The 22,034-nt window shown below is 39.3% G+C and overlaps 1 pseudogene; it reads right to left on the reverse strand.

Annotated features, from left to right (window-relative positions):
• Positions 1 to 1,669: 1,669 nt before the first annotated feature.
• On the reverse strand, positions 1,670 to 1,969 carry LOC139759268 (ADP-ribose pyrophosphatase, mitochondrial pseudogene; annotated as a pseudogene).
• Positions 1,970 to 22,034: the final 20,065 nt, after the last annotated feature.

Genomic DNA, 22,034 nt, shown 5'->3' on the forward strand with positions numbered 1-22,034 from the left:
CAGTTTCTCACATGAATCCGCCACCAGCGCTGTATCATCAGCGAACAACAACTGACTCACTTCCCAAGCTCTCTCATCCCCAACAGACTTCATACTTGCCCCTCTTTCCAAGACTCTTGCATTTACCTCCCTAACAACCCCATCCATAAACAAATTAAACAACCAACTATCAGTAAATTTTAGGGAGAATAAAAAGATGTTCTGGAAGGAGGTAAATAGGGTGCGTAAGACAAGGGAGCAAATGGGAACTTCAGTGAAGGGCGTAAATGGGGAGGTGATAACAAGTAGTGGTGATGTGAGAGGGAGATGGAATGAGTATTTTGAAGGTTTGTTGAATGTGTCTGATGACAGAGTGGCAGATATAGGGTGTTTGGGTCGAGGTGGTGTGCAAAGTGAGAGGGTTAGGGAAAATGATTTCGTAAACAGAGAAGAGGTAGTAAAAGCTTTCCGGAAGATGAAAGCCGGCAAGGCAGCAGGTTTGGATGGTATTGCAGTGGAATTTATTAAAAAAGGGGATGACTGTATTGTTGACTGGTTGGTAAGGTTATTTAATGTATGTATGACTCATGGTGAGGTGCCTGAGGATTGGCGGAATGCGTGCATAGTGCCATTGTACAAAGGCAAAGGGGATAAGAGTGAGTGCTCAAATTACAGAGGTATAAGTTTGTTGAGTATTCCTGGTAAATTATATGGGAGGGTATTGATTGAGAGGGTGAAGGCATGTACAGAGCATCAGATTGGGGAAGAGCAGTGTGGTTTCAGAAGTGGTAGAGGATGTGTGGATCAGGTGTTTGCTTTGAAGAATGTATGTGAGAAATACTTAGAAAAGCAAATGGATTTGTATGTAGCATTTATGGATCTGGAGAAGGCATATGATAGAGTTGATAGAGATGCTCTGTGGAAGGTATTAAGAATATATGGTGTGGGAGGCAAGTTGTTAGAAGCAGTGAAAAGTTTTTATCGAGGATGTAAGGCACGTGTACGTGTAGGAAGAGAGGAAAGTGATTGGTTCTCAGTGAATGTAGGTTTGCGGCAGGGGTGTGTGATGTCTCCATGGTTTAATATATATATATATATATATATATATATATATATATATATATATATATATATATATATATATATATATATATATATATATATATATATATATATATATATATATATATACACACACACACACACACACACACACACACATAAACACCTATACACACACATATACATCCATATACATACACAGACATGTACATATGCACACATGCACACATTCACACTTTGCTTGCCTTCATCCATTCCTGGTGGTACCCTGCCCCACAGGAAACAGTATCGCTACACCTTCAGCCATTAAAAGCCACATTCGTTCACACTCAGTCTCTAGCTATCATGTGCAATGCACTAAAACCACAGGTCCGTATCCACATCATATCAAACTGGCCTTCAGCGATAACCCCATGTATGTCCTTATCCTATATAGGTTTATAGCCTTATATCCTAAAGAAATATATATCTACAAAAAGTAACAACAAAAATGTTATGTAGTAAAAAAGAGCCACCAACCTTTTTTTTTTTTTCAAATCATGAACAAACAGAGACAAAAATATCAAATAAAATCAAATTATATTCTGATGTGATACAATCGAGTTGTGGGCTTTGTTTTTGAAGTACCTCACCAATGGGCATTATGTTTTTCTGCTACAGTTTGAATGAATTCTCTATGGCTGGCATAAAGGTTTAATTGCCTACTAATATCTTGCCACTTCACAGCTTTTGCATCATCTCCAGCATGTAACTGTAGACTGTACAGTATCCCATCCTCGTTATCTTCATGAAAGTTGTATGCAATCGTTTCCATCCAAGCACTGTAAGTGTTGCGTGGATCATCAACATAGCCAGAGTATACCTCTTCACCTCTTTGGAAGAGATCTTTCAGCTGCTGCTCAGTTTGTTTCTTCTTTTCTTCAGTCATTTCCAGACAGTTAAGAGCCTCTTCTTGAAACTCTCGCTTGATTGTAGTACTGACTATATATATATATATATATATATATATATATATATATATATATATATATATATATATATATATATATATATATATATATATAGTAGTGGTGATGTGAGGAGATGGAGTGAGTATTTTGAAGGTTTGTTGAATGTGTTTGATGATAGAGTGGCAGATATAGGGTGTTTTGGTCGAGGTGGTGTGCAAAGTGAGAGGGTTAGGGAAAATGATTTGGTAAACAGAGAAGAGGTAGTAAAAGTTTTGCGGAAGATGAAAGCCGGCAAGGCAGCAGGTTTGGATGGTATTGCAGTGGAATTTATTAAAAAAGGGGGTGACTGTATTATTGACTGGTTGGTAAGGTTATTTAATGTATGTATGACTCATGGTGAGGTGCATGAGGATTGGCCGAATGCGTGCATAGTGCCATTGTACAAAGGCAAAGGGGATAAGAGTGAGTGCTCAAATTACAGAGGTATAAGTTTGTTGAGTATTCCTGGTAAATTATATGGGAGGGTATTGATTGAGAGGGTGAAGGCATGCACAGAGCATCAGATTGGGGAAGAGCAGTGTGGTTTCAGAAGTGGTAGAGGATGTGTGGATCAGGTGTTTGCTTTGAAGAATGTATGTGAGAAATACTTAGAAAAGCAAATGGATTTGTATGTAGCATTTATGGATCTGGAAAAGGCATATGATAGAGTTGATAGAGATGCTCTGTGGAAGGTATTAAGAATATATGGTGTGGAAGGCAAGTTGTTAGAAGCAGTGAAAAGTTTTTATCGAGGATGTAAGGCATGTGTACGTGTAGGAGAGAGGAAAGTGATTGGTTCTCAGTGAATGTAGGTTTGCGGCAGGGGTGTGTGATGTCTCCATGGTTGTTTAATTTGTTTATGGATGGGGTTGTTAGGGAGGTGAATGCAAGAGTTTCGGAAAGAGGGGCAAATATGAAGTCTGTTGGGGATGAGAGAGCTTGGGAAGTGAGTCAGTTGTTGTTCGCTGATGATACAGCGCTGGTGGCTGATTCATGTGAGAAACTGCAGAAGCTAGTGACTGAGTTTGGTAAAGTGTGTGAAAGAAGAAAGTTAAGAGTAAATGTGAATAAGAGCAAGGTTATTAGGTACAGTAGGGTTGAGGGTCAAGTCAATTGGGAGGTAAGTTTGAATGGAGAAAAACTGGAGAAAGTAAAGTGTTTTAGATATCTGGGAGTGGATCTGGCAGCGGATGGAACCATGGAAGCGGAAGTGGATCATAGGGTGGGGTAGGGGACGAAAATCCTGGGAGCCTTGAAGAATGTGTGGGAGTCGAGAACATTATCTCGGAAAGCAAAAATGGGTATGTTTGAAGGAATAGTGGTTCCAACAATGTTGTATGGTTGCGAGGCGTGGGGCTATGGATAGAGTTGTGCGCAGGAGGATGGATGTGCTGGAAATGAGATGTTTGAGGAAAATGTGTAGCGTGAGGTGGTTTGATCGAGTAAGTAACGTAAGGGTAAGAGAGATGTGTGGAAACAAAAAGAGCATGGTTGAGAGAGCAGAAGAGGGTGTTTTGAAATGGTTTGGGCACATGGAGAGAATGAGTGAGGAAAGATTGACCAAGAGGATATATGTGTCGGAGGTGGAGGGAACGAGGAGAAGTGGGAGACCAAATTGGAGGTGGAAAGATGGAGTGAAAAAGATTTTGTGTGATCGGGGCCTGAACATGCAGGAGGGTGAAAGGAGGGCAAGGAATAGAGTGAATTGGATCGATGTGTTATACCGAGGTTGACGTGCTGTCAGTGGATTGATTCAGGGAATGTGAACCGTCAGGGGTAAACCATTGAAAGCTGTGTAGGTATGTATATTTGCGTGTGTGGACGTATGTATATACATGTGTATGGGGGTGGGTTGGGACATTTCTTTTGTCTGTTTCCTTGCGCTACCTCGCAAACGCGGGAGACATCGACAAAGCAAAAAAAAAAAAAAAAAAATATATATATATATATATATATATATATATATATATATATATATATATATATATATATATATATATATATATTTTCCCTGGGGATAGTGGGGGAAAGAATACTTCCTACGTATTCCCTGCGTGTCGTAGAAGGCGACTAAAAGGGGAGGGAGCGGGGGGGCTGGAAATCCTCCCCTCTCGTTTTTTTTTTAATTTTCCAAAAGAAGGAACAGAGAATTGGGCCAGGTGAGGGTATTCCCTCAAAGGCCCAGTCCTCTGTTCTTAACGCTACCTCGCTAATGCGGGAAATGGCGAATAGTTTGAAAGAAAAAGAATATATATATATATATATATATATATATATATATATATATATATATATATATATATATATATATATATATATAGTATGACTTTGTATATATGATATGTGGCCATTCCCTTTATAAAGAAGAGATGCATAGAATTTTGTACCCCGTGGTTGTGTTGTAGGAGACTACTGATATCATAGTGAGCAGTAACCTTGTGAAATTTAATGATACTTAAATACCAGTTTTCCTTATATGTCTGTCTAATAATCATTCAGACCCATAATAATCATTCAGACCCCTCTTTTCAATCTCAGAACACCATAAATGAATCCTTTAATAACATGAACATTAGATATGACCATACTCTCCACTTATATTATGGAAACCTCTCTTTACCAAATCACAAAGTCAGCTTCTGAAAAGCTAGGAGTGTTGTTTGGTTAAAGTAATTTCATGTATGCAGGGAATTTATTTACTGAAGTATGGAATAACACACACCTTTGAGATGGATTATCCTTCACCTTTCTATTAACCAGAGTGGAATCGGAAGCATTCTGTTTCAGTATTTCTTTTGGTGATATCTCTTCAACCTTCTCTTTCTGTACACTGTGATGTTCATGCTCTTTCTCTGTTCCACAGGTACTATTTTGGTAGTTGTTCTTCTGAGCTGTCTGCATGTGTCCCTGCCCCCAAGGCTCAGACCCAATATGTGTTTGGTTGCTGCTCCCCACAGGTTCTTTGTGGAGACTGGCCTCTCTAGGATTATCTGTTATGCTACTTCCATTATCCCTCAAGGAACTATGCTGTGGTATTCTCATTTCCCTTCTATCTGTCCCTTTTCATATGACCTTTCTTCTCTTAGAAGTCAGGTCTATAAACTCCTGTGGATCCCTGATTAATTTTTACTTTCCTTTTCTTTTACATTTGTCTTTCACCTGAGATTGCTTTTGATCAGGACATGATTTGCCTATGCCATATTGGTCAGTTATCCCTGGGGATAGGGGAGAAAGAATACTTCCCACGTATTCCCTGCGTGTCGTAGAAGGCGACTAAAAGGGGAGGGAGCGGGGGGCTGGAAATCCTCCCCTCTCGTTTTTTTTTTTGATTTTCCAAAAGAAGGAACAGAGAACGAGGCCAGGTGAGGATATTCCCTCAGAGGCCCAGTCCTCTGTTCTTAACGCTACCTTGCTAACGCGGGAAATGGCGAATAGTATGAAAGAATATATATATATATATATATATATATATATATATATATATATATATATATATATATATATATATATATATATATATATATATACGTTGAGATTTGTAGGTATGTATATGTGCTGTGTGTGGATGTGTATGTGGCTACGTTGGGCCATTCTTTCGTCTGTTTCCTTGCGCGACCTCGCTAACGCGGGAGACAGTGACAAAGTATAATAAATATATATATATATATATATATATATATATATATATATATATATATATATATATATATATATATATATATATATATATGTTGGAAAGGATCACAATTTTGCGCGTGATCAAGATATTCCTATGAGTCCACGAGGAAAATGAAACACGAAAAGTTCCCAAGTGCACTTTCGTGTAATAATCACATCATCAGGGGAGACACAAGAGAGGATTATAACAGTCAGTTGATATACATCGAAGAGACGTAGCTAGGACGCCATTTGGTAAACATGTGATTGTCCAAAACATACAACGAGCGTTCATAAACTTATCATTTTACAAATCTTATCAACAATAAAGTTATCTAATTTGTACAGACCATCTCTAATATTAAGATTATAATTCTTTGTGTATTTAATAATAGAAGATTCAATGACATTTCTCTTGGTAATAGAGTTAGAGTTAGCAACTGAGATGGCGTTACTCCAGTCAATACAATGATCATAGTTTTTAACATGATTAAACAAGGCATTTGATTCCTGTCCCGTTCTTATACTATATTTATGTTGCTTAAGTCTAACAGAAAGATCCTTACCAGTCTGACCAACATAAAATTTATCACAGTTTTCACAAGAAACTTTATAGATGCAACCAAGAGAATTTTCTGGTGAATTCCTGATTAAGATATTCTTTATAGTATTATTGTTGCTAAAGGAAACATTTATATTAAAAGATTTAAGCAACATGGGAAGCAAAGTGAAATTATTATTAAAAGGGAGAACTAAAAGATTCTTGGTGTTAATGGAAGGTTTGGGCTCAACTCTATAAAATGATTTCTTTGCTAACTTAAGGGATTTATCAATGAAAGATCTTGGGTACTTTAACTCAGATCCAATAGAATATATCTTCCCAAACTCATCATCAATAAACTCTGGACTGCAAATACGTAATGCCCTTAGGAACATAGATTGAAATGATGATAATTTAACTCTGTCATGTTGAGATGAGTAATGATGGATATATGAGCATACATTGGTGGGTTTTCTGTATATGCTAAACTTAAACTTACACCTAGAAGCAGCTAATTCTTACTTCAATAAAGAAATGAAGTTGTTGTTGAAAGGTAACATTTCTCTTATCAAAAGTTTGTCATCTTTGTCCCCTTCATTGCCATATATGTATGGATTTATCAAAACACATAAACAAAATTTTCCAGCAAGACCTATAGTGAGTACAGTAGGCTCCATAACATATAAATTATCAAAATGGTTAGTTTCCTTATTAAGCCCTTTAATAGGTAATGTATCAAATTCTAATATCATGAACAAGGTAGATTTAGTCAACAAGCTAAACAATATCAACATTAATTTTGATTTCAAACTAGTTAGCTTTGATGTTTCCTCACTTTTCACTAAAGTTCCAGTTGATGACCTTTTAGAATATTTATTTGATGTCTTGGATGATATTCAATTACCTGTTTCAAAGTCTAATTTTATTGAACTGATAAAATTGTGTATAAAAGACTGTGTATTTCAATTTAATGGAGATTATTATGCTCAAAAATTTGGTATGGCAATGGGTAACCCTCTTTCACCTGTACTTAGTAATCTTTATATGGAATTTTTTGAAACAAAATTACTAAAGGATATCTTACCTTCTAATGCAATTTGGTTTAGGTATGTAGATGATGTTCTTTGTGTTTGGCCAACAGATGAAAATTTACAAATATTTCTCCCCTTACTTAACAATTTAGTACCTTCCATCAAATTTACTGTAGAAAATGAAAATAATGGTATGTTACCATTTTTAGATTGCATGATCCATAGACAAGGAAACAAGTTTAAGTTTAGCATATACAGAAAACCCAACAATGTATGCTCATATATCCATTATTACTCATCTCAACATGACAGAGTTAAATTATCATCATTTCAATCTATGTTCCTAAGGGCATTACGTATTTGCAGTCCAGAGTTTATTGATGATGAGTTTGAGAAGATATATTCTATTGGATCTAAGTTAAAGTACCCTAGATCTTTCATTGATAAATCCCTTAAGTTAGCAAAGAAATCATTTTATAGAGTTGAGCCCAAACCTCCCATTAACACCAAGAATCTTTTAGTTCTCCCTTTTAATAATAATTTCACTTTGCTTCCCATGTTGCTTAAATCTTTTAATATAAATGTTTCCTTTAGCAACAATAATACTATAAAGAATATCTTAATCAGGAATTCACCAGAAAATCCTCTTGGTTGCATCTATAAAGTTTCTTGTGGAAACTGTGATAAATTTTATGTTGGTCAGACTGGTAAGGATCTTTCTGTTAGACTTAAGCAACATAAATAAGAACGGGACAGGAATCAAATGCCTTGTTTAATCATGTTAAAAACTATGATCATTGTATTGACTGGAGTAACGCCATCTCAGTTGTTAACTCTAACTCTATTACCAAGAGAAATATCATTGAATCTTCTATTATTAAATACACAAAGAATTATAATCTTAATATTAGTGATGGTCTGTACAAATTAGATAACTTTATTGTTGATAAGATTTGTAAAATGATAAGTTTATGAACGCTCGTTGTATGTTTTGGACAATCACGTTTACCAAATGGCGTCCTAGCTTCGTCTCTTCGATGTATATCAACTAACTGTTATAATCCTCTCTTGTGTCTCCCCTGATGATGTGATTATTACACGAAAGTGCACTTGGGAACTTTTCGTGTTTCATTTTCCTCGTGGACTCATAGGAATATATATATATATATATATATATATATATATATATATATATATATATATATATATATATATATATATATATATATATATATATATTTTTTTTTTTTTATACTTTGTCGCTGTCTCCCGCGTTTGCGAGGTAGCGTAAGGAAACAGACGAAAGAAATGGCCCAACACCCCCCCCCCCTCATACACATGTATATACATACGTCCACACACGCAAATATACATACCTACACAGCTTTCCATGGTTTACCCCAGACGCTTCACATGCCCTGATTCAATCCACTGACAGCACGTCAACCCCGGTATACCACATCGCTCCAATTCACTCTATTCCTTGCCCTCCTTTCACCCTCCTGCATGTTCAGGCCCCGATCACACAAAATCTTTTTCACTCCATCTTTCCACCTCCAATTTGGTCTCCCTCTTCTCCTTGCTCCCTCCACCTCCGACACATATATCCTCTTGGTCAATCTTTCCTCACTCATTCTCTCCATGTGCCCAAACCACTTCAAAACACCCTCCTCTGCTCTCTCTCAACCACGCTCTTTTTATTTCCACACATCTCTCTTACCCTTACGTTACTCACTCGATCAAACCACCTCACACCACACATTGTCCTCAAACATCTCATTTCCAGCACATCCATCCTCCTGCGCACAACTCTATCCATAGCCCACGCCTCGCAACCATACAACATTGTTGGAACCACTATTCCTTCAAACATACCCATTTTTGCTTTCCGAGATAATGTTCTCGACTTCCACACATTCTTCAAGGCCCCCAGAATTTTCGCCCCCTCCCCCACCCTATGATCCACTTCCGCTTCCATGGTTCCATCCGCTGCCAGATCCACTCCCAGATATCTAAAACACTTCACTTCCTCCAGTTTTTCTCCATTCAAACTCACCTCCCAATTGACTTGTCCCTCAACCCTACTGTACCTAATAACCTTGCTCTTATTCACATTTACTCTTAACTTTCTTCTTCCACACACTTTACCAAACTCAGTCACCAGCTTCTGCAGTTTCTCACATGAATCAGCCACCAGCGCTGTATCATCAGCGAACAACAACTGACTCACTTCCCATGCTCTCTCATCCCCAACAGACTTCATACTTGCCCCTCTTTCCAAAACTCTTGCACTTACCTCCCTAACAACCCCATCCATAAACAAATTAAACAACCATGGAGACATCACACACCCCTGCCGCAAACCTACATTCACTGAGAACCAATCACTTTCCTCTCTTCCTACACGTACACATGCCTTACATCCTCGATAAAAACTTTTCACTGCTTCTAACAACTTGCCTCCCACACCATATATTCTTAATACCTTCCACAGAGCATCTCTATCAACTCTATCATATGCCTTCTCCAGATCCATAAATGCTACATACAAATCCATTTGCTTTTCTAAGTATTTCTCACATACATTCTTCAAAGCAAACACCTGATCCACACATCCTCTACCACTTCTGAAACCACACTGCTCTTCCCCAATCTGATGCTCTGTACATGCCTTCACCCTCTCAATCAGTACCCTCCCATATAATTTACCAGGAATACTACACAAACTTATACCTCTGTAATTTGAGCACTCACTCTTATCCCCTTTGCCTTTGTACAATGGCACTATGCACGCATTCTGCCAATCCTCAGGCACCTCACCATGAGTCATACATACATTAGATAACCTTACCAACCAGTCAACAATACAGTCACCCCCTTTTTCAATAAATTCCACTGCAATACCATCTAAACCTGCTGCCTTGCCGGCTTTCATCTTCCGCAAAGCTTTCACTACCTCTTCTCTGTTTACCAAATCATTTTCCCTAACCCTCTCACTTTGCACACCGCCTCGACCAAAACACCCTATATCTGCCACTCTATCATCAAACACATTCAACAAACCTTCAAAATACTCACTCCATCTCCTTCTCACATCACCACTACTATAGATATATATATATATATATATATATATATATATATATATATATATATATATATATATATATATATATATATATATATATATATATATATATATATATATATATATATGTATATATATATATATATGTTTTATATATATATATATATATATATATATATATATATATATATATATATATATATATATATATATATATATATATATATATATATATATATATATATATATATATATATATATATATATATATATATATATATATATATATATATATATATATATATATATATATATATATATATATATATATATATATATATATATATATATATCTATAGTAGTGGTGATGTGAGAAGGAGATGGAGTGAGTATTTTGAAGGTTTGTTGAATGTGTTTGATGATAGAGTGGCAGATATAGGGTGTTTTGGTCGAGGCGGTGTGCAAAGTGAGAGGGTTAGGGAAAATGATTTGGTAAACAGAGAAGAGGTAGTGAAAGCTTTCCGGAAGATGAAAGCCGGCAAGGCAGCAGGTTTAGATGGTAATGCAGTGGAATTTATTAAAAAAGGGGGTGACTGTATAAGAGTAAGAATAAGAGTAAGGTTATTAGGTACAGTAGGGTTGAGGGTCAAGTCAATTGGGAGGTGAGTTTGAATGGAGAAAAACTGGAGGAAGTGAAGTGTTTTAGATATCTGGGAGTGGATCTGGCAGCGGATGGAACCATGGAAGCGGAAGTGGATCATAGGGTGGGGGAGGGGGCGAAAATCCTGGGGGCCTTGAAGAATGTGTGGAAGTCGAGAACATTATCTCAGAAAGCAAAAATGGGTATGTTTGAAGGAATAGTGGTTCCAACAATGTTGTATGGTTGCGAGGCGTGGGCTATGGATAGAGTTGTGCGCAGGAGGATGGATGTGCTGGAAATGAGATGTTTGAGGACAATGTGTGGTGTGAGGTGGTTTGATCGAGTGAGTAACGTAAGGGTAAGAGAGATGTGTGGAAATAAAAAGAGCGTGGTTGAGAGAGCAGAAGAGGGTGTTTTGAAGTGGTTTGGGCACATGGAGAGGATGAGTGAGGAAAGATTGACCAAGAGGATATATGTGTCGGAGGTGGAGGGAACGAGGAGAAGAGGGAGACCAAATTGGAGGTGGAAAGATGGAGTGAAAAAGATTTTGTGTGATCGGGGCCTGAACATGCAGGAGGGTGAAAGGAGGGCAAGGAATACAGTGAATTGGAGCGATGTGGTATACCGGGGTTGACGTGCTGTCAGTGGATTGAAGCAGGGCATGTGAAGCGTCTGGGGTAAACCATGGAAAGCTGTGTAGGTATGTATATTTGCGTGTGTGGACGTATGTATATACATGTGTATGGGGGGGGGGGGTTGGGCCATTTCTTTCGTTTGTTTCCTTGCGCTACCTCGCAAACGCGGGAGACAGCGACAAAGTATAATAAAAAATAAAAAAAAATAATATATATATATATATATATATATATATATATATATATATATATATATATATATATATATATATATATATATATATATATATCCCTGGGGATAGGGGAGAAAGAATACTTCTCACGTATTCCCTGCGTGTCGTAGAAGGCGACTAAAAGGGAAGCGAGCAGGGGCTGGAAATCCTCCCCGCTCGTTTTTGATTTTCCAAAAGAAGGAACAGAGAAGGGGGCCAAGTGAGAATATTCCCTCAAAGGCTCAGTCCTCTGTTCTTAACGCTACCTCGCTAACGCGGGAAATGAATAGTTTGAAATATATATATTTTTTGTCGCTGTCTCCCGCGTTTGCGAGGTAGCGCAAGGAAAATATATATATATATATATATATATATATATATATATATATATATATATATATATATATTATATATATATATATATATATATATATTTCCCCTATATCCCCTTTCTCCCCTATCCCTGGGGATAGGGGAGAAAGAATACTTCCCACGCATTCCTCACGTGTCGTAGAAGGCGACTAAAGGGGACGGGAGCGGGGGGCTAGAAACCCTCCCCTCCTTGTATTTTAACTTTCTAAAATGGGAAACAGAAGGAGTCACGCGGGGAGTGCTCATCCTTCTCGAAGACTCAGATTGGGGTGTCTAAATCTGTGTGGATCTAACCAAGATGAGAAAAAAGGAGAGATAGGTAGTATGTTTGAGGAAAGGAACCTGGATGTTTTGGCTCTGAGTGAAACGAAGCTCAAAGGTAAAGGGGAAGAGTGGTTTGGGAATGACTTGGGAGTAAAGTCAGGGGTTAGTGAGAGGACAAGAGCAAGGGAAGGAGTACCACTACTCCTGAATCAGGAGTTGTGGGAGTATGTGATAGAGTGTAAGAAAGTAAATTCTAGATTGATATGGGTAAAACTGAAAGTTGATGGAGAGAGATGGGTGATTATTGGTGCATATGCACCTGGGCATGAGAAGAAAGATCATGAGAGGCAAGTGTTTAGGGAGCAGCTGAATGAGTGTGTTAGTGGTTTTGATGCACAAGACCGGGTTATAGTAATGGGTAATTTGAATGCAAAGGTGAGTAATGTGGCAGTTGAGGGAATAATTGGTATACATGGAGTGTTCAGTGTTGTAAATGGAAATGGTGAAGTACTTGTAGATTTATGTGCTGAAAAAGGACTGGTGATTGGGAATACCTGATTTAAAAAGCGAGATAGACATAAGTATACGTATGTAAGTAGGAGAGATGGCCAGAGAGCGTTATTGGATTACGTGTTAATTAATAGGCGCACGAAAGAGAGACTTTTGGATGTTAATGTGCTGAGAGGTGCAACTGGAGGGATGTCTGATCATTATCTTGTGGAGGCGAAGGTGAAGATTTGTGGGGGTTTTCAGAAAAGAAGAGAGAATGTTGGGGTGAAGAGAGTGGTGAGAGTAAGTGAGCTTGGGAAGGAGACCTGTGTGAGGAAGTACCAGGAGAGACTGAGTACAGAATGGAAAAAGGTGAGAACAAAGGAGGTAAGGGGAGTGGGGGAGGAATGGGATGTATTTAGGGAAGCAGTGATGGCTTGCGCAAAAGATGCTTGTGGCATGAGAAGAGTGGGAGGTGGGTTGATTAGAAAAGGTAGCGAGTGGTGGGATGAAGAAGTAAGATTATTAGTGAAAGAGAAGAGAGATGCATTTGGTCGATTTTTGCAGGGAAACAATGCAAATGAGAGGGAGAGGTATAAAAGAAAGAGGCAGGAGGTCAAGAGAAAGGTGCAAGAGGTGAAAAAGAGGGCAAATGAGAGTTGGGATGAGAGAGTATCATTAAATTTTAGGGAGAATAAAAAGATGTTCTGGAAGGAGGTAAATAAAGTGCGTAAGATAAGGGAGCAAATGGGAACTTCAGTGAAGGGGGCAAATGGGGAGGTGATAACAAGTAGTGGTGATGTGAGAAGGAGATGGAGTGAGTATTTTGAAGGTTTGTTGAATGTGTTTGATGATAGAGTGGCAGATATAGGGTGTTTTGGTCGAGGTGGTGTGCAAAGTGAGAGGGTTAGGGAAAATGATTTGGTAAATAGAGAAGAGGTAGTAAAAGCTTTACGGAAGATAAAAGCCGGCAAGGCAGCAGGTTTGGATGGTATTGCAGTGAAATTTATCAAAAAAAGGGGGTGACTGTATTGTTGACTGGTTGGTAAGGTTATTTAATGTATGTATGACTCATGGTGAGGTGCCTGAGGATTGGCGGAATTCTTGTATAGTGCCATTGCACAAAGGCAAAGGGGATAAGAGTGAGTGCTCAAATTACAGAGGTATAAGTTTGTTGAGTATTCCTGGTAAATTATATGGGAGGGTATTGATTGAGAGGGTGAAGGCATGTACAAAGCATCAGATTGGGGAAGAGCAGTGTGGTTTCAGAAGTGGTAGAGGATGTGTGGATCAAGTGTTTGCTTTGAAGAATGTATGTGAGAAATACTTAGAAAAACAAATGGATTTGTATGTAGCATTTATGGATCTGGAGAGGGCATACGATAGAGTTGATAGAGATGCTCTTTGGAAGGTTTTAAGAAAATATGGTGTGGGAGGCAAGTTGTTTGAAGCAGTGAAAGGTTTTTATCGAGGATGTAAGGCATGTGTACGTGTAGGAAGAGAGGAAAGTGATTAGTTCTCAGTGAATGTAGGTTTGCGGCAGGGGTGTGTGATGTCTCCATGGTTGTTTAATTTGTTTATGGATGGGGTTGTTAGGGAGGTGAATGCAAGAGTTTTGGAAAGAGGGGCAAGTATGCAGTCTGTTGTGGATGAGAGAGCTTGGGAAGTGAGTCAGTTGCTGTTCGGTGATGATACAGCGCTGGTGGCTGATTCATGTAAGAAACTGCAAAAGCTGGTGACTGAGTTTGGTAAAGTGTGTGAAAGAAGAAAGTTAGGAATAAATGTGAATAAGAGCAAGGTTATTAGGTACAATAGGGTTGAGGGTCAAGTCAATTGGGAGGTAAGTTCGAATGGAGAAAGACTGGAGGAAGTAAAGTGTTTTAGATATCTGGGAGTGGATCTGGCAGCTGATGGAACCATGGAAGTGGAAGTGAATCATAGGTTGGGGGAGGGGGCGAAAATTCTAGGAGCCTTGAAGAATGTTTGGAAGTCGAGAACATTATCTCGGAAAGCAAAAATGGGTATGTTTGAAGGAATAGTGGTTCCAACAATGTTGTATGGTTGCGAGGCGTGGGCTATGGATAGAGTTGTGCGCAGGAGGGTGGATATGCTGGAAATGAGATGTTTGAGGACAATATGTGGTGTGAGGTGGTTTGATCGAGTAAGTAATGCAAGGGTAAGAGAGATGTGTGGAAATAAAAAGAATGTGGTTGAGAGAGCAGAAGCGGGTGTTTTGAAATGGTTTGGTCACATGGAGAGAATGAGTGAGGAAAGATTGACCAAGAGGATATATGTGTCGGAGGTGGAGGGAACGAGGAGAAGTGGGAGACCGAATTGGAGGCGGAAAGATGGAGTGAAAAAGATTTTGGGTGATCGGGGCCTGAACGTGCAGGAGGGTGAAAGGCGTGCAAGGAATAGAGTGAATTGGAAAGATGTGATATACCGGGGTCGACGTGCTGTCAATGGATTGAACCAGGGGATGTGAAGCGTCTGGGATAAACCATGGAAAGTTCTGTGGGACCTGGATGTGGAAAGGGAGCTGTGGTTTCGGTGCATTGTTACATGACAGCTAGAGACTGAGTGTGAACGAATGTGGCCTTTGGTGTCTTTTCCTAGCGCTACCTCGCACACATGAGGGGGGAGGGGGTTGTTATTCCATGTGTGGCGAGGTGGCGATGGGAAAAAATAAAGGCAGACAGTATGAATTATGTACATGTGTATATATGTATATGTCTGTGTGTGTATATATATGTGTACATTGAAATGTATAGGTATGTATATTTGCGTGTGTGGACGTGTGTGTATATCCATGTGTATGGGGGTGGGTTGGGCCATTTCTTTCGTCTGTTTCCTTGCGCTACCTCGCAAACGGGGGAGACAGCGACAAAGCATAAAAATAATAATATATATATAATATATAATAATATATATATATATATATTATAATAATATATATATATATATATATATATATATATATATTTTTTGTTTTGTTTTTTTTGCTTTGTCGCTGTCTCCCGCGTTTGAGAGGTAGCGCAAGGAAACAGACGAAAGAAATGGCCCAACCCACCCCCATACACATGTATATACTTACGTCCACACACGCAAATATACATACCTACACAGCTTTCCATGGTTTACCCCAGACGCTTCACATGCCCTGATTCAATCCACTGACAGCACGTCAGCCCCGGTATACCACATCGCTCCAATTCACTCTATTCCTTGCCCTCCTTTCACCCTCCTGCATGTTCAGGCCCCGATCACACAAAATCTTTTTCACTCCATCTTTCCACCTCCAATTTGGTCTCCCTCTTCTCCTCGTTCCCTCCACCTCCGACACATATATCCTCTTGGTCAACCTTTCCTTACTCATTCTCTCCATGTGCCCAAACCATTTCAAAACACCCTCTTCTGCTCTCTCAACCACGCTCTTTTTATTTCCACACATCTCTCTTACCCTTACGTTACTTACTCGATCAAACCACCTCACACCACACATTGTCCTCAAACATCTCATTTCCAGCACATCCATCCTCCTGCGCACCACTCTATCCATAGCCCACGCCTCGCAACCATACAACATTGTTGGAACCACTATTCCTTCAAACATACCCATTTTTGCTTTCCGAGATAATGTTCTCGACTTCCACACATTCTTCAAGGCCCCCAGAATTTTCGCCCCCTCCCCCACCCTATGATCCACTTCCGCTTCCATGGTTCCATCCGCTGCCAGATCCACTCCCAGATATCTAAAACACTTTACTTCCTCCAGTTTTTCTCCATTCAAACTCACCTCCCAATTGACTTGACCCTCAACCCTACTGTACCTAATAACCTTGCTCTTATTCACATTTACTCTTAACTTTCTTCTTTCACACACTTTACCAAACTCAGTCACCAGCTTCTGCAGTTTCTCACATGAATCAGCCACCAGCGCTGTATCATCAGCGAACAACAACTGACTCACTTCCCAAGCTCTCTCATCCCCAACAGACTTCATACTTGCCCCTCTTTCCAAAACTCTTGCATTCACCTCCCTAACAACCCCATCCATAAACAAATTAAACAACCATGGAGACATCACACACCCCTGCCGCAAACCTACATTCACTGAGAACCAATCACTTTCCTCTCTTCCTATACGTACACATGCCTTACATCCTCGATAAAAACTTTTCACTGCTTCTACCAACTTGCCTCCAACACCATATATTCTTAATACCTTCCACAGAGCATCTCTATCAACTCTATCATATGCCTTCTCCAGATCCATAAATGCTACATACAAATCCATTTGCTTTTCTAAGTATTTCTCACATACATTCTTCAAAGCAAACACCTGATCCAAACATCCTCTACCACTTCTGAAACCACACTGCTCTTCCCCAATCTGATGCACTGTACATGCCTTCACCCTCTCAATCAATACCCTCCCATATAATTTACCAGGAATACTCAACAAACTTATATCTCTGTAATTTGAGCACTCACTCTTATCCCCTTTGCCTTTGTACAATGGCACTATTCACGCATTCCGCCAATCCTCAGGCACCTCACCATGAGTCATACATACATTAAATAACCTTACCAACCAGTCAACAATACAGTCACCCCCTTTTTTAATAAATTCCAATGCAATGCCATCCAAACCTGCTGCCTTGCCGGCTTTCATCTTCCGCAAAGCTTTTACTACTATATATATATATATATATATATATATATATATATATATATATATATATATATATATATATATATATATATATATACATATATATATATATATATATATATATATATATACATATATATATATTTTTCTTTTTCTTTCAAACTATTCGCCATTTCCCGCATTAGCGAGGTAGCGTTAAGAGCAGAGGACTGGGCCTTGAGGGAATACCCTCACCTGGCCCAATTCTCTGTTCCTTCTTTTGGAAAAAAAAAAAAAAAAATATATATATATATATATATATATATATATATATATATATATATATATATATATATATATATATATATAAAAATATATATATATATATATATATATATATATATATATATATATATATATATATATATATATATATATATATATATATATATATATATATATATATATATATATATATATATATATATATATATATATATATATATATATATATATATATATATATATATATATATATATATATATATATATATATATATATATATATATGCAAGAGGTGGAAAAAAAAAAGGGCAAATGAGTGTTGGGGTGAGAGAGTATCATTAAATTTTAGGGAGAATAAAAAGATGTTCTGGAAGGAGGTAAATAAAGTGCGTAAGACAAGGGAGCAAATGGGAACTTCAGTGAAGGGCGCAAATGGGGAGGTGATGACAAGTAGTGGTGATGTGAGAAGGAGCTGGAGTGAGTATTTTGAAGGTTTGTTGAATGTGTTTGATGATAGAGTGGCAGATATAGGGTGTTTTGGTCGAGGTGGTGTTCAAAGTGCGAGGGTTAGGGAAAATGAGTTGGTAAACAGAGAAGAGGTAGTACAAGCTTTGCGGAAGACGAAAGCTGGCAAGGCAGCAGGTTTGGATGGCATTGCAGTGGAATATATTAAAAAAGGGGGTGACTGTATTATTGACTGGTTTGTAAGGTTATTTAATGTATGTATGACTCATGGTGAGGTGCCTGAGGATTGGCGGAATGCGTGCATAGTGCCATTGTACAAAGGCAAAGGGGATAAGAGTGAGTGCTCAAATTTCAGAGGTATAAGTTTGTTGAGTATTCCTGGTAAATTATATGGGAGGGTATTGATTGAGAGGGTGAAGGCATGTACAGAGCATCAGATTGGGGAAGAGCAGTGTGGTTTCAGAAGTGGTAGAGGATGTGTGGATCAAGTGTTTGCTTTGAAGAATGTTTGTGAGAAATACTTAGAAAAGCAAATGGATTTGTATGTAGCATTTATGGATCTGGAGAAGGCATATGATAGAGTTGATAGAGATGCTCTGTGGAAGGTATTAAGAATATATGGTGTGGGAGGCAAGTTGTTAGAAGCAGTGAAAAGTTTTTATCGAGGATGTAAGGCATGTGTACGTGTAGGAAGAGAGGAAAGTGATTGGTTCTCAGTGAATGTAGGTTTGCGGCAGGGGTGTGTGATGTCTCCATGGTTGTTTAATTTGTTTATGGATGGGGTTGTTAGGGAGGTGAATGCAAGAGTTTTGGAAAGAGGGGCAAGTATGAAGTCTGTTGTGGATGAGAGAGCTTGGGAAGTGAGTCAGTTGTTGTTCGCTGATGATACAGCGCTGGTGGCTGATTCATGTGAGAAACTGCAGAAGCTGGTGACTGAGTTTGGTAAAGTGTGTGAAAGAAGAAAGTTAAGAGTAAATGTGAATAAGAGCAAGGTTATTAGGTACAGTAGGGTTGAGGGTCAAGTGAATTGGGAGGTAAGTTTGAATGGAGAAAAACTGGAGGAAGTAAAGTGTTGTAGATATCTGGGAGTGGATCTGACAGCGGATAGAACCATGGAAGCGGAAGTGGATCATAGGTTGGGGGAGGGGGCGAAAATCATGGGAGCCTTGAAAAGTGTGTGGAAGTCGAGAACATTATCTCGGAAAGCAAAAATGGATATGTTTGAAGGAATGGTGGTTCCAACAATGTTGTATGGTTGCGAGGCGTGGACTATGGATAGAGTTGTGCGCAGGAGGGTGGATGTGCTGGCAATGAGATGTTTGAGAACAATGTGTGGTGTGAGGTGGTTTGATCGAGTAAGTAACGTAAGGGTAAGAGAGATGTGTGGAAATAAAAAGAGCGTGGTTGAGAGAGCAGAAGAGGGTGTTTTGAAATGGTTTGGGCACATGGAGAGAATGAGTGAGGAAAGATTGACCAAGAGGATATATGTGTCGGAGGTGGAGGGAACGAGAAGTGGGAGACCAAATTGGAGGTGGAAAGATGGAGTGAAAAAGATTTTGTGTGATCGGGGCCTGAAGATGCAGGAGGGTGAAAGGAGGGCAAGGAATAGAGTGAATTGGATCGATGTGTTATACCGGGGTTGACGTGCTGTCAGTGGATTGAATCAGGACATGTGAAGCGTCTGGGGTAAACCATGGAAAGCTGTGTTTTTTTTTTTTATACTTTGTCGCTGTCTCCCGCGTTTGCGAGGTAGCGCAAGGAAACAGACGAAAGAAATGCCCCCCCCCCCCCCATACACATGTACATACACACGTCCACACACGCAAATATACATACCTACACAGCTTTCCATGGTTTACCCCAGACGCTTCACATGCCTTGATTCAATCCACTGACAGCACGTCAACCCCTGTATACCACATCGCTCCAATTCACTCTATTCCTTGCCCTCCTTTCACCCTCCTGCATGTTCAGGCCCCGATCACACAAAATCTTTTTCACTCCATCTTTCCACCTCCAATTTGGTCTCCCTCTTCTCCTCGTTCCCTCCACCTCCGACACATATATCCTCTTGGTCAATCTTTCCTCACTCATTCTCTCCATGTGCCCAAACCATTTCAAAACACACTCTTCTGCTCTCTCAACCACGCTCTTTTTATTTCCACACATCTCTCTTACCCTTACGTTACTTACTCGATCAAACCACCTCACACCACACATTGTCCTCAAACATCTCATTTCCAGCACATCCATCCTCCTGCGCACAACTCTATCCATAGCCCACGCCTCGCAACCATACAACATTGTTGGAACCACTATTCCTTCAAACATACCCATTTTTGCTTTCCGAGATAATGTTCTCGACTTCCACACATTTTTCAAGGCTCCCAAAATTTTCGCCCCCTCCCCCACCTTATGATCCACTTCCGCTTCCATGGTTCCATCCGCTGACAGATCCACTCCCAGATATCTAAAACACTTCACTTCCTCCAGTTTTTCTCCATTCAAACTCACCTCCCAATTGACTTGACCCTCAACCCTACTGTACCTAATAACCTTGCTCTTATTCACATTTACTCTTAACTTTCTTCTTCCACACACTTTACCAAACTCAGTCACCAGCTTCTGCAGTTTCTCACATGAATCAGCCACCAGCGCTGTATCATCAGCGAACAACAACTGACTCACTTCCCAAGCTCTCTCATCCCCAACAGACTTCATACTTGCCCCTCTTTCCAGGACTCTTGCATTTACCTCCCTAACAACCCCATCCATAAACAAATTAAACAACCATGGAGACATCACACACCCCTGCCGCAAACCTACATTCACTGAGAACCAATCACTTTCCTCTCTTCCTACACGTACACATGCCTTACATCCTCGATAAAAACTTTTCACTGCTTCTAACAACTTTCCTCCCACACCATATATTCTTAATACCTTCCACAGAGCATCTCTATCAACTCTAACATATGCCTTCTCCAGATCCATAAATGCTACATACAAATCCATTTGCTTTTCTAAGTATTTCTCACATACATTCTTCAAAGCAAACACCTGATCCACACATCCTCTACCACTTCTGAAACCGCACTGCTCTTCCCCAATCTGATGCTCTGTACATGCCTTCACCCTCTCAACCAATACCCTCCCATATAATTTACCAGGAATACTCAACAAACTTATACCTCTGTAATTTGAGCACTCACTCTTATCCCCTTTGCCTTTGTACAATGGCACTATGCACGCATTCCGCCAATCCTCAGGCACCTCACCATGAGTCATACATACATTAAATAACCTTACCAACCAGTCAACAATACAGTCACCCCCTTTTTTAATAAATTCCACTGCAATACCATCCAAACCTGCTGCCTTGCCGGCTTTCATCTTCCGCAAAGCTTTTACTACCTCTTCTCTGTTTACCAAATCATTTTCCCTTACCCTCTCACTTTGCACACCACCACGACCAAAACACCCTATATCTGCCACTCTGTCATCAGACACATTCAACAAACCTTCAAAATACTCATTTCATCTTCTTCTCACATCACCACTACTTGTTATCACCTCCCCATTTACGCCCTTTACTGAAGTTCCCATTTGCTCCCTTGTCTTACGCACCCTATTTACCTCCTTCCAGAACATCTTTTTATTCTCCCTAAAAT

Source organism: Panulirus ornatus, chromosome 32, assembly GCF_036320965.1.
Source record: "Panulirus ornatus isolate Po-2019 chromosome 32, ASM3632096v1, whole genome shotgun sequence".
In the NCBI taxonomy this organism is placed as follows: domain Eukaryota; kingdom Metazoa; phylum Arthropoda; class Malacostraca; order Decapoda; family Palinuridae; genus Panulirus; species Panulirus ornatus.